The sequence below is a fragment of the Schistocerca gregaria genome, chromosome 3 (assembly GCF_023897955.1).
Source record: "Schistocerca gregaria isolate iqSchGreg1 chromosome 3, iqSchGreg1.2, whole genome shotgun sequence".
NCBI classification, from domain to species: Eukaryota; Metazoa; Arthropoda; class Insecta; order Orthoptera; family Acrididae; genus Schistocerca; species Schistocerca gregaria.
Genome location: NC_064922.1, coordinates 687,659,329 through 687,671,338, shown reverse-complemented (window position 1 = coordinate 687,671,338; position 12,010 = coordinate 687,659,329).

The following is a 12,010-nucleotide window of genomic DNA, read 5'->3' as shown; positions in this document are numbered from 1 at the left end:
GCTTAAAAGTAGTGCTTCCGAATTCTTTATGTCAGAACTCTTGAAGCTTTTAAATAAAACACACTTAATTAACATTCTATAACTTTATTCTTATTTGTTTCTCAATATAGTCACACTGGCGACGAACACAGTTTTCCCAACGGGAGACCGTTTTGTTGATACCGTCACATTAGAATGTTTGACTGTTTTGACGGAGCCACAATCTCAACTCTGCTTGCACCGCTTCATTATGTCCTCGAAGATGTGCTTCAAGGTTTGGAAACAGATTAAAATCGGATGAAGCCAAGTCGGGAGAGTATGGATGCTGATCGTTGACAGTGCACAAATGGGATCGGGTTGCTGAAGATGTCACAGTGCTCGTGTGGTCTGGAATTGCCATGCTGTAGGAGAGCGCGCTCCATGTGTGGACGAACTCTGCAAATCCGTGCTTTCAGTTTTCTGACGTATTACAGCACGCTGTTTCTCTCACGCACCGGCGTGGTTACGTTACACACCGCCGCGTCACACGTTATAAATCGGAGCCCTCTAGCGGCATAGGTTGAAACTTACGTCAGCGAAGCGGAAAAGTCGACCGAGTAAGGTGCCTGACTTGTAATACCGCAACCGATATTGAGAAAACAATACAAAATTAGAAGGCACTGCTTTTCAACACGCCCGCGTAATTTCAGGTGTATGGTGGAGTGACTTTTAAAGGTAAGTGAAAGAACGCTCTGTAGTACAAGACCTTGCATTCCATTGATGAGTGCGTAAGTTCGTGGGTTGTGGAAAATAATTTGATGCTAAATCACAGTAAGACTCAGTCTTTACAGTTTCTGACTCACAATCCAACAAGAACCGATATTTTGATCAGACGGAATGGGCATATTATAAGCGAGACGGAACAGTTCAAGTTCCTAGGCGTTCAGATAGATAGTAAGCTGTTGTGGAAAGTCCATGTTTAGGATCTTGTTCAGAAACTAAATGCTGCTTTATTTACCATTAGAACAGTATCTGAAATAAGTGACAGTTCAACACGAAAAGTAGTCTGCTTCGTATATTTTCATAAGCTTGTGTCGTATGGTATTATTTTTTGGGGTAGCTCTTCTGATTCAGGAAGGGTATTTTTGGCTCAAAAATGATCTGTTCGAGCAATATGTAGTGTAAGTTCGAGAACCTCTTGTCGACCCATATTCCATAGTCTGGGAATTCTGACATTGCCCTTACAGTACATATTTTCTTTAATGTCGTTTGTTGTTAGCAATATTAGCTTATTCCCAAGAGTTAGCAGCTTTCACTCAATTAATACTAGGCAGAAATCAAATCTGCATGTGGAATGTACTTCCTTGATTCTTGTGCAGAAAGGAGTGCAGTATTCTGCTACATTCATTTTCAATAGGCTACCACAAGAACTCAAAATTCTTAGCCCAAACACTTTCAGGTCTAAACTGAAGAGTTTTCTCATGGCTCACTCCTTCTATTCTGACGAGGAGCTCCTGGAAGAGCTGAAAAATTAAGCAAATTCCAGTGTTACATTGTTGATTTTCTTTATTTAAAGTTACGACTTGTCACCTGAATATGTTTCTTATATTTCATTTTATCTGTTTCTACTATCCTGTTATAATTTCATGTATTGACTCGTTCCATGACCATGGAGACTTCTCCATAATTTGGTCCCACAGAACAATAAATAAATAAATAAAAATAAATAAATAAAAAACTAAAACCTCATAGAAAACTGGATAAACAAGTTACACAAATGCAAATGTAAGTCACATTTATTTTGGTTACTTGACGTGCGTCGTGAGTGGTATGGGACGTCCTGGTTATCGATTCAAACAAACCCAGGACTCAACCCCAAGACAACAAGAATTCATTTCTAATACATTGGGCTGAATATTAACACTGAAATGAACTCAACAGCACACAGCGGAAGAAACGTCTGATAGGAACAGTCGACAGTAGTCACGACGGATAACTTCAGCAATATGGGCTGGTTACTGAATCACCGTTTTAGCTGAATGTGAATGTCAATCACCGCTAAACAAAGGTGTATGATCGGTCTTACTTTGACTGATGCACACGCCAATGAATAGCTACCGGTAGCGGGACACACTCTTGCTTCCACATGGGCAAGATAGAGGAAACATAACAGGTAGAATTTCCCTAACGTCTTGAATCAGACACCAGTATTACGCCCCGACGCCAGTAACCTTATCGAGGCCACGTCTACACTAGGCACACATCCCCGACAACTTTCACACTACTCGCGACCGCTCCCCGCTGCCGGCCTTCCCGTCTCCCCCTGCTGCGCGTGCAACGAGGAACCGCTCTGCACAGGGCACACAGCGCCATAGTAAACAAAGATGGCGCGTGGCGGGAATATAAATTAACGTTGCAGGCGACATTAAGAGGGAGAGGAGTCGAACAGTGAGGAACACACAGTTCAGCATGCCTCACCTAGTTCGTTTCTGCGACCAGTAGCTCCTGTAGCAATCTGTTAAGTTCCGTGATGTACACAAGACTGGATGATCAAGAACCTTCGGTCATTAGAGTCGCTGATACCACTCTGCGGCGGCGAAAGGGAGCTTTATCGCTGTTTCACGATAATTCTCTGCACTTGTTAAAGTATCTATCCTCGTGGATCACAGCTTTTGTCTTAAGGAAATGGAAAACCGCCGAAAATGACTACCCCGTGGTCTGTCCCGCATGTGAGATCTACGTCTAAGAGCGTTCCGCACTAACTTCTTGATTTTCCTGACATCATAACAGCTCTATAAAACTGTTTAACATTTCGATCTTTCAACCAGTTAGAGGTGTGACTTCAGCTTCACTGTTTTCTGGCTCAATTACCGTGACCATTAGGTCTGCCCAGTATTCCAGGAACTGCAACCGTTTTGCTTGGTGGAGGTCCGACGTAGGCCATAAATGCTTAAATTGAGGAAACAGCAGTGGTTGCAGAGTGATGGTAGAATCGGAGGAAAAGCTCGGCACGGAGTTGTGCGGAAAATCCAGCAACACGTTCACAGGCTCGGTGAAATTTGTTGCAAGTCGCCTCGGTCTGTGCCGGGCTTGTGGCTTTCCTAAGGTGAATGTGTGAATGATTATAGATGTTGGTAATCAGAGAGATGATTATGGTCTTTCCGCTAGTCATTGGCTACAATTTTAGATTTCTGATGTATGTGTTACAGAAATATTCTATTGTTCAGTTTTTTTATTGAAATATAAAGATCTCTATTGTGACATAACTTCATTTTTCGTCCACGACTTACGATGTCGTGCCTGAATGTATATTTCTAATTATTCTACGAGAATCATTTCTTTCCTTTGTGACCAAGCGAGTGACTATTAATTAATGGGTGAATATAAAAGAATTCTTTTGTGGCTTTTTGGATTGAAACGAATGAGAAATTATTTAGATCTTACATCCCGGAGTTGTGTGACATGGACAGAAACTGAAATAGTTGTCATTTATGAACTTATAAATTTCCATTATACCTATGCTTGCCATGATTTATGGAGCACGTTGTTGTATTTTGTTGTTGGTCCACAAGATTATAAGAATATTCATGTTTCGAAAGAAGTCTATAATTAGAGAACATGTTTTGCCAATTTACGTCAAGAAAACATAATTCTTTCCCGGGCGGAGCTGCAAAGCTACATACGTTTAAACCCGAAAGATGAAATGGCACGAAATGAAGTTTCCTGAAAATAAAGCGTGAGTGGTGTCGCATCATTTAAGTATGCATTCTCCTAGTACAAAAATCTCGGAGTTCTTAAGGCGAAACTGGGTTAAATCACTTTTCCGTTGGTTCGTTGAATTAATAATGCCTGAGTTAAGTCTAGTCTCCGAGTACCAACTAGAAAATAGCTGCCTTTACGAGGAGCACTTGTTTTATTTTCTTGAGTAATGTCCCATAATCGCCTTAACTGATCTAAATACGCTATCACGGAACTCAACGTGAAAGGGCGCCCTTGTGATCGAATCCCAGTCAGCTGGAATGCGGTACCGCTCCGGCATCTTATAGCCGCGACTGTTGCTCATTTATCTGAGAATGCTGCTGTTTCTGCCGTACCGTAATTGCTTGCCTCGACACCAGCTTTATGTAACAGAGAGCGAGAATACGCCTCCTACTTTCTGTCAAATACAGCAGCGACAAAGCATGTTGCGAGGATTGGTCTCCAGTTCTCCCAAGTGGCGAGGTGGTTTGTATCAGTGACAGTAGAAGCTGCTCCTTACATCTACTGCACGGCAGAGGGCGAAACTAATTATGTGTAATCATTTCACGTGGCTTACCACCCAAGTTAATTTGAAAGAAACATTAGTGTGGGATTTGCACACGTAGGTATCTCTGCTTTGCGTGCACCGACTAATGGGTCGTCAAGTGTAATCGGTCAGAGTAAATAGCTGTGGTGAGTTTACGTGGCTTTATTCAGCTAACCTGGTTTTATGGAAGAGCACCAAAGGAGCTGCCGAGCACTGCGTCTGAGAAAATGCCGTCATCACTGCTTAACACAGTGCTAGGTGTTTGGAAAATTAAACAATGGATATTAGCCAACAGTTCGATGAGAGAGGATCTTACACTGCACCCTGATTTTCAGCAGACATCCACGAGCACTATTCCACATATTTTTTGTTCAAAATGTCGTGGCCGAGTCACACACTACATATTTTTTGTTCCATTTCCGACTTACTCTTATCTTTTAAGGTTGTAAGTGCGATCTGCGTATTATGCTATGGAAGTAAATTATCTTACGTCTAGTTAATTAAACGCACTCTTCATATGGAATGACGCTGCACTTGACTCCAGCAAGCAAGAAGATACAGTTTAGTTCCATGTACCGGGTGATAAAAAAGTCAGTATACATTTGAAAACTTAATAAACTACGGAATAATGTAGATATTGAGGTAAAAATTGACTCACATGCTTGGAATGACATAGGGTTTTATTAGAACCAAAAAAAGCAAGTATTGCTAGATGCGTGAAAGATCTTTTGCGCTTGTCGTTTGGTGATGATCGTGTGCTCAGCCGCCACTTTCGTCATGCTTGGCCTCCCAGGTCCCCAGACCTCAGTCCGTGCGATTGTTGGCTTTGGGGTTACCTGAAGTCGCAAGTGTATCGTGATAGACCGACATCTCTAGGGATGCTGAGAGACAACATCCGACGCCAATGCCTCACCATAACTCCGGACATGCTTTACAGTGCTGTTCACAACATTATTCCTCGACTACAGCTGTTGTTGAGGAATGATGGCGGACATATTGAGCATTTCCTGTAAAGAACATCATCTTTGCTTTGTCTTACTTTGTTATGCTAATTATTGCTATTCTGATCAGATGAAGCGCCATCTGTCGGACATTTTTTGAAAGTTTGTATTATCTTGGTTCTAATAAAACCCCATGTCATTCCAAGCATGAGTGTCAATTTGTACTTCTCTATCTATATTATTCCGTGATTTATTCAGTTTTCAAATTTATACTGACTTTTTGATCACCCGATATTACTATACACCATGTAATTAAACGGAGACGTTATTATTAATTACTAGCGTCAAAGATATGGAAAATTAGGAAGATAAATACTGAGAAATTATTTGGACACAAAATTCAAGACCGTACATGGCCGCGTGAAGACACAGAAAAATTTTGTGCGCTAAAAGAACGGTTCACCTCAGTTGCACCGAAAAGACGTGTGAAATTTTAAGGTAATATGTCACGAAACGACGACTCTCTCTCGACCAACAAAATCTACCACATCAGATCCCGCCAAACCAAAATATGCTGGCTGTTAGACACTCAAAGTGACATCGTAGAAATATGTATTGACCCACTGACAGCTACACAGAATACGTACAAGCAGAACATTAATCATCGACGCAAGAACGAGGACAGGCCCATAGTGAAACGATTAGGAAGTTTTGGCGAGCTAAGAAGAACAAGAAAGCCAGGGCTGAGCAGTGGTTCCATGTACGCCTCAGGGAGTGAAACGATATACTTTTCCGCCTCGCTGGCGCAAGTTGCAGCCCTCTGCCGCTAGAGGGCTCCGAATTGTAGTGTGTAATACGACGATGTGAAAACCGAAAGCACTAATACGAAGAGTGCGTCCACACATGAAGCACCCTCCTTCAGTATGACAATGCCAGGCCATACACGAGCGCTGCGACCTCTGCAACAATCCGACGCCTTTTGTTCACTGTCATCGACAATCCTCCATACAGTTCTCATCTCCTTATGGTTCCAAAACTAAGAAGAACGCCTTCGAGAGCTTCACCTTTACAGTGATGAAGCGGTACAAGCAGAGGTGAAGTTGTAGCTCCGTTAACAAAGCAAACATTGTACAATTTTGAGATCTAGAAATTGGTGTCTCGTTGGAACAAATGCGTTCGTTGCTATGATGACTATGTTAAAAAATAAATATGTAGATACGAAGAATGAAAAAGTGAAATATTAATGAAGTTCGTTTTTTTTAAAAAAAATCTGTAAGAGTTTTTACATAAAAATTCGGAAGCATTAATTTTCAGCACGCCTTCGTATTTAAAACGCACGCGATGACTCTCAGACTTCTTGAATTTAGAATAAAGTATACACGTCTTTGGAAATACAGGATGGGGTTGTCTGATCCCTTGAAGAGCGTAAGTTCTCGTCAGCACCGTGCTATGTATAGTTGAACGAAATATTACTCACCTAGTTATTAGAAGACTTACGCTGTCGGTAGATTACAGTAACTGAAGCCACGCGTGGGGGCTTGGGTGTAATGGTAGCCTTTCCTTTTCACAGTCAGGCCACAATGGCCTCCACGAGTGATGGTGGAGTGCCACGTTCGATACCGCCGCTCGAAGACCTTGCGGAAGAATATTTATGCGCCGGAAAATCCATCTCGCTCTTACTTCTTTCCCACGCCCCGCCTTAGCAACGCGGGCCAACCTGGGCTGCCGACATCAACTTAGGGAAGGCCGTTTCTATGGCCTGAATAATGTCACACAGTAGGCTCCCGTTTTAGGACAGAGGGAGAGAAACTTTCTTTCGTTCACTGACGTAGAGCAGTTCTCTCACTGTGTTCCTGCATCTGAAGAGAGCGTACGAAATATCGCATTTTAGTAGTTCAAACGTTGTCATGGGGACGAAGAAACCAGGACGGCTGCACTGCTTCCTGCTTTGGTTTTTGGAAAAAGCTGTTTGTACACTAGAGGCAAACAAACGAGCAACTCTAAGTAAAAATTTTGGTGTGTATTGGTGTCACGATAATATGTAATTTAATCCAATTGTTTTTATAGAATTAGATTAAATTACATACGATAGTAGAACCACATAAATACGAATCGTACACCCATTATAATATGGCTGAAATAGCTGATAAGAACAAAGATAGGACGTAGACAATAAAAAACAAGTAAACTGAAAGTAACCATGTAACACCATTAAGTTAACTAGTGGTCTAGACTTTGTACACATGTACTGTTTGTGTTCTCCCTTTTATTAGTTTATAAATGTATAGCTATTGTGTTCTTTTAATCATTGACAAAGGTCTTTTTAGGCACTTGTGGGTTTTATTCTTCTGAAGAAGGTGTAGTTATCTACGCCAAAACCTAGGTTAACACTAGGTGCTTTTTACGCAATCGAGGCGGGTTTCTAGTTTTTTCATATGTTAAATTATCAACTTGAAACTCTGGAATATTGTACCAAGCTATTTACTTAGCACAGATAATCTTAAGATGGCAATCATGTTGAAATAGGCCTGTTGTAATAAACAATATAATCTAACCCAGCAGCATCTCCCCCTATCTCTGTCCATCATCTCCCCTCCTTTTTCTCTGCCCATCTTCTCCTCTCCCTGCCTATCCATCTCCTCCAGCCCGCTCTCTTTATACGTCCCCAACTCCCCATTTTCTATGTCCATTTCCTCCCATTCCTCCGTCTATCTTCTCTGCCCCCCCCCCCCTCTCTCTGACCTTCAGCCTTGTTTGTTATCGTTGGAAATACAGATTCTGTAATAACATTCTAATCATCAACGATAAAGCCATAAATACAATATTCCGTTTGCTAACAACGTTTCACTATTATTATCCTTGATAAGGCTGAGAGGAGCCGTCCGATATCCATACATGACACTGCTTCCAAAATGAACCTGACTCACCACCTCACTGAACCTTTGGGACTACAGGACTCAAACGTTCATTGGCACATGGCTGACTCCATACCCAAGTGCCAGGCATATTGTACTTGCACAGCAGAGTATATGGCCTATGTCTGGCTAAACTTTTATTACAATTTGATATAAATCAGAATAGCACATTTTGAGATTTTTCGCAACAATGCTTTCCCTTCACACGCACACACACACACACACACACACACACTCACACACACACACACACTCACACACACACCAAAACATACATTTTTCATATTAGGTGCATTGTACCGCCACCTACTGCCAAGAACTCCTTATCAGCGATCTCAGTAGTCATTACACGTCGTGAGAGAGCAGAATAGCGCGATCCGCGAAACTCACTGACTTCAAATCGTAGTCATGTGATTGGGTGTCACTTGTGTCATATGTCTATACGCGAGATTTTCAGACTCCTAAAAATCCCTAGGTCCACTGTTTCCGATGTGATACTGACGTGGAAACGTGAAGGGACACATATAGCACAAAAGTGCACAGGCCGACCTCGTCTTTTGACTGACAGACTGCCGGCAGTTGAAGAGGGTCGTAATGGGTAACAGTAAGACATCTACCCAGGCCATCACACAGGAGTTCCAGACTGCATCAGGATCCAATGCAAGTACTAAGACAGTTAGGCGGGAAGTGAGAAACCTTGGATTTCATGGTTGAGCGGCTGCTCATAAGCCATGCATCACGCCGGAAAATGCCAAAGACGCCTCACTTGGTATAAAGAACGTAAACATTGAACGATTTAACAGTGGAGAAACGTTGTGTGGAGTGACGAATCACGGTACACAATGTGGTGATCCGGTGGTAGGGTGTGGTTATGGCGAATGTCTGGTGAACGTCATCTGCCAACGTATGTAGTGCCAACAGTAAGATTCGGAGGCGGTGGTGTTATGGTGTGGTCGTGTTTTTCATGGAGGGAGCTTGCACCCGTTGTTGTTTTGCGTGGCACTGTCACAGCACAAGCCTACATTGATGCTTTAAGCACCTTCTTGATTTCGACTGTTGAATATTAATTTGGGGATAACCTTTGCATCTTTCAACACGATCGAGCACCTGTTCATAATGCACGGACTGTGGCGGAGTGGTTACACGGCAATAACATCCCTGTAATGGACTGGCCTGCACAGAGTCCTGACTTGAATCCTGTAGAACACCTTTGGGATGTTTTGGAACCCCGACTTAGTGCCGGGCCTCACCTCTCCTCAGTGCAGCACTGCGTGAAGAATGGGCTGCCGTTCCCGAAGAAACATTGCAGCAACTGATTGAACGCACGCGTGCGAGAGTGAAAGCTTTCATCAAGGCTAGGGGTGTGCCAACACCGTATTGAATTCCAGTATTACCGATGGAGGGCGCCACGATCTTGTAAGTCATTTTAAGCCAGGTGTCAGGTTGCTTTTATATACAGGGTGTTACAAAAAGGTACGGCCAAACTTTCAGGAAACATTCCTTACACGCAAAGAAATAAAATATGTTATGTGGACATGTGTCCGGAAACGCTTACTTTCCATGGTAGAGTTCATTTTATTACTTCTCTTCAAATGACATTAATCATGGAATGGAAACACACAGGAACATAACGTACCAGCGTGACTTCAAACACTTTGTTACAGGAAATCTTCAAAATGTCCTCCGTTAGCGAGGATACATGCATCCACCCTCCGTCGCACGGAATCCCTGATGCGCTGATGCAGCCCTGGAGAATGGCGTATTGTATCACAGCCGTCCACAATACGAGCACGAAGAGCCTCTACATTTGGTACCGGGATTGCGTAGACAACAGCTTTCAAATGCCCCCATGAATGAAAATCAAGAGGGTTGAGGTCAGGAGAGCATGGAGGCCACGGAATTGATCCGCCTCTATCAATCCATCGGTCACCGAATCTGTTGTTGAGAAGCGTACGAACACTTCGACTGAAATGTGCAGCAGCTCCATCGTGCATGAACCATATGTTGTGTCGTACTTGAAAAAGGCACATGTTCTAGCAGCACAGGTAGAGTATCTCGTATGAAATCACGATAACGTGCTCCATTGAGCGTAGGTGGAAGAACACGGGGCCCAATCAAGATATCACCAACAATGCCTGCCCAAGCGTTGACAGAAATTCTGTGTTGATGACGTGATTGCACAATTGCGTGGGGATTCTCGTCAGCCCACACATGCCGCCTGTGAAAATTTACAATTTGATCATCAGAATCGAGGAAGTACAGTACCTAAAGACGAAACTAAAATGAGCTCTAACATGGAAATTAATCGTTTCCGGACACATGTCCACATAACATCTTTTCTTTATTTGTGTGTGAGGAATGTTTCCTGAAAGTTTGGCCGTACCTTTTTGCAACACCCTGTATATACATAACACGCCTGTGTTTCAAAGAAATTGGTCAAGATCTTTGGGAGATTAATGATCTTGAACAAAACAACATTTACATTTTTATAATGTTTCTCTATTTATTACAATACATTATACACAAAAATATGGCGTCCCAGTAGGTATATAAAAACACGCGTTCACTGGAAAGCAATGTTGTGTCAAAATTTCAAAGTAATTGGTCAAGAACTTTCGGAGATTAACGAGTTTGAACAAACGAACAATTACTTTTTTTATTTATATAGATTACCATTTTCTAGCAACCATACAAAGTAGGTAACAATAACGCAGTCTTCATCTGCATATGCGGAAGTATTACACAGCGGATCTCTCATGCAGAAATTTCATTGAAAGGTGGGTTATTTGTGAGCAGATCGTGTTGTGCCTTGTGTAGGATGGAGAAACTTGTACCAGGAAAAATTGTCGGTTGCGACTTCCACTAGAGAGGGCAGAATTACTGTTTACTCTGGCATTACAGTCACGTCACGTACCTTGAGAGAGGAAATGGGGTCGTCTGTAACTTCTGGAGCACCGCGGATTGCCAGCACGGCGACCACTGTTGCGGCTTTTCTTGATGTGGCGGTTCTGCATGCAGCACCATGATGGACGTACCTGTGTGTGAATGTTCCGAGGAGAACACTGCATTCGTTGTTGTGATACGCGACCGACACTATGCATGATGGTTATGGGGTGCCACGGTCACCTCCATTCGCATAGTTGGTAATTTTGATAGTAACTGCTACATTTCTGATGTGCAAAAACTGGGGGCTGTGTCATTCCTTCGAGGTATTCGTTGCGTCACATTGCAACAACTTTGATTCCATAAGGAACTTTTGAGTACAGCTACTGTAGACTATAAGAAAGGAGAGGCACACAGCACTCGGTCACAATCCCAATAGATTTTCTTGCTCTTGCATAGCTAAATTTCAGCTATCGATATTTAAAAAAAAATGGTTCACGTGGCTGTGAGCACTATGGGACTTAACTTCTGAGGCCATCAGTCCCCTAGAACTTAGAACTATGTAAACCTAACTGACGTAAGGACATCACACACATCCATGCCCGAGGCAGGATTCGAACCTCAAACGTAGCGGTCGCGCGGTTCCAGACTGTAGCGCCTAGAACCACTCGGCCACTCCGGCCGGCCTATCGATATCCACATTCAACGATAAAATACTAGGAAATTACAGAATCATGCTTAATTTACTTTACCTATAAGAACACGTAAAATACCATCTTATCCAATAGCACCTATCCGTTCTGATCAACATACCATTGGAGTTACAATCCAATAAACTCACGGCAGTTGTCGCCATACGATCTTACTGGTATATAGACAGAAGGAAACTGACGTCATATAGTGCAAGTAACGGCCTCTGTGTCACAAAGCAACTAACACAGTTTCATTTCAATACAGTAGTTTAAAAGCCTTTATTACTTTTGTTTTAATATCTAAAATCATAAGGCGGACCATTTTCCTTTGAAATA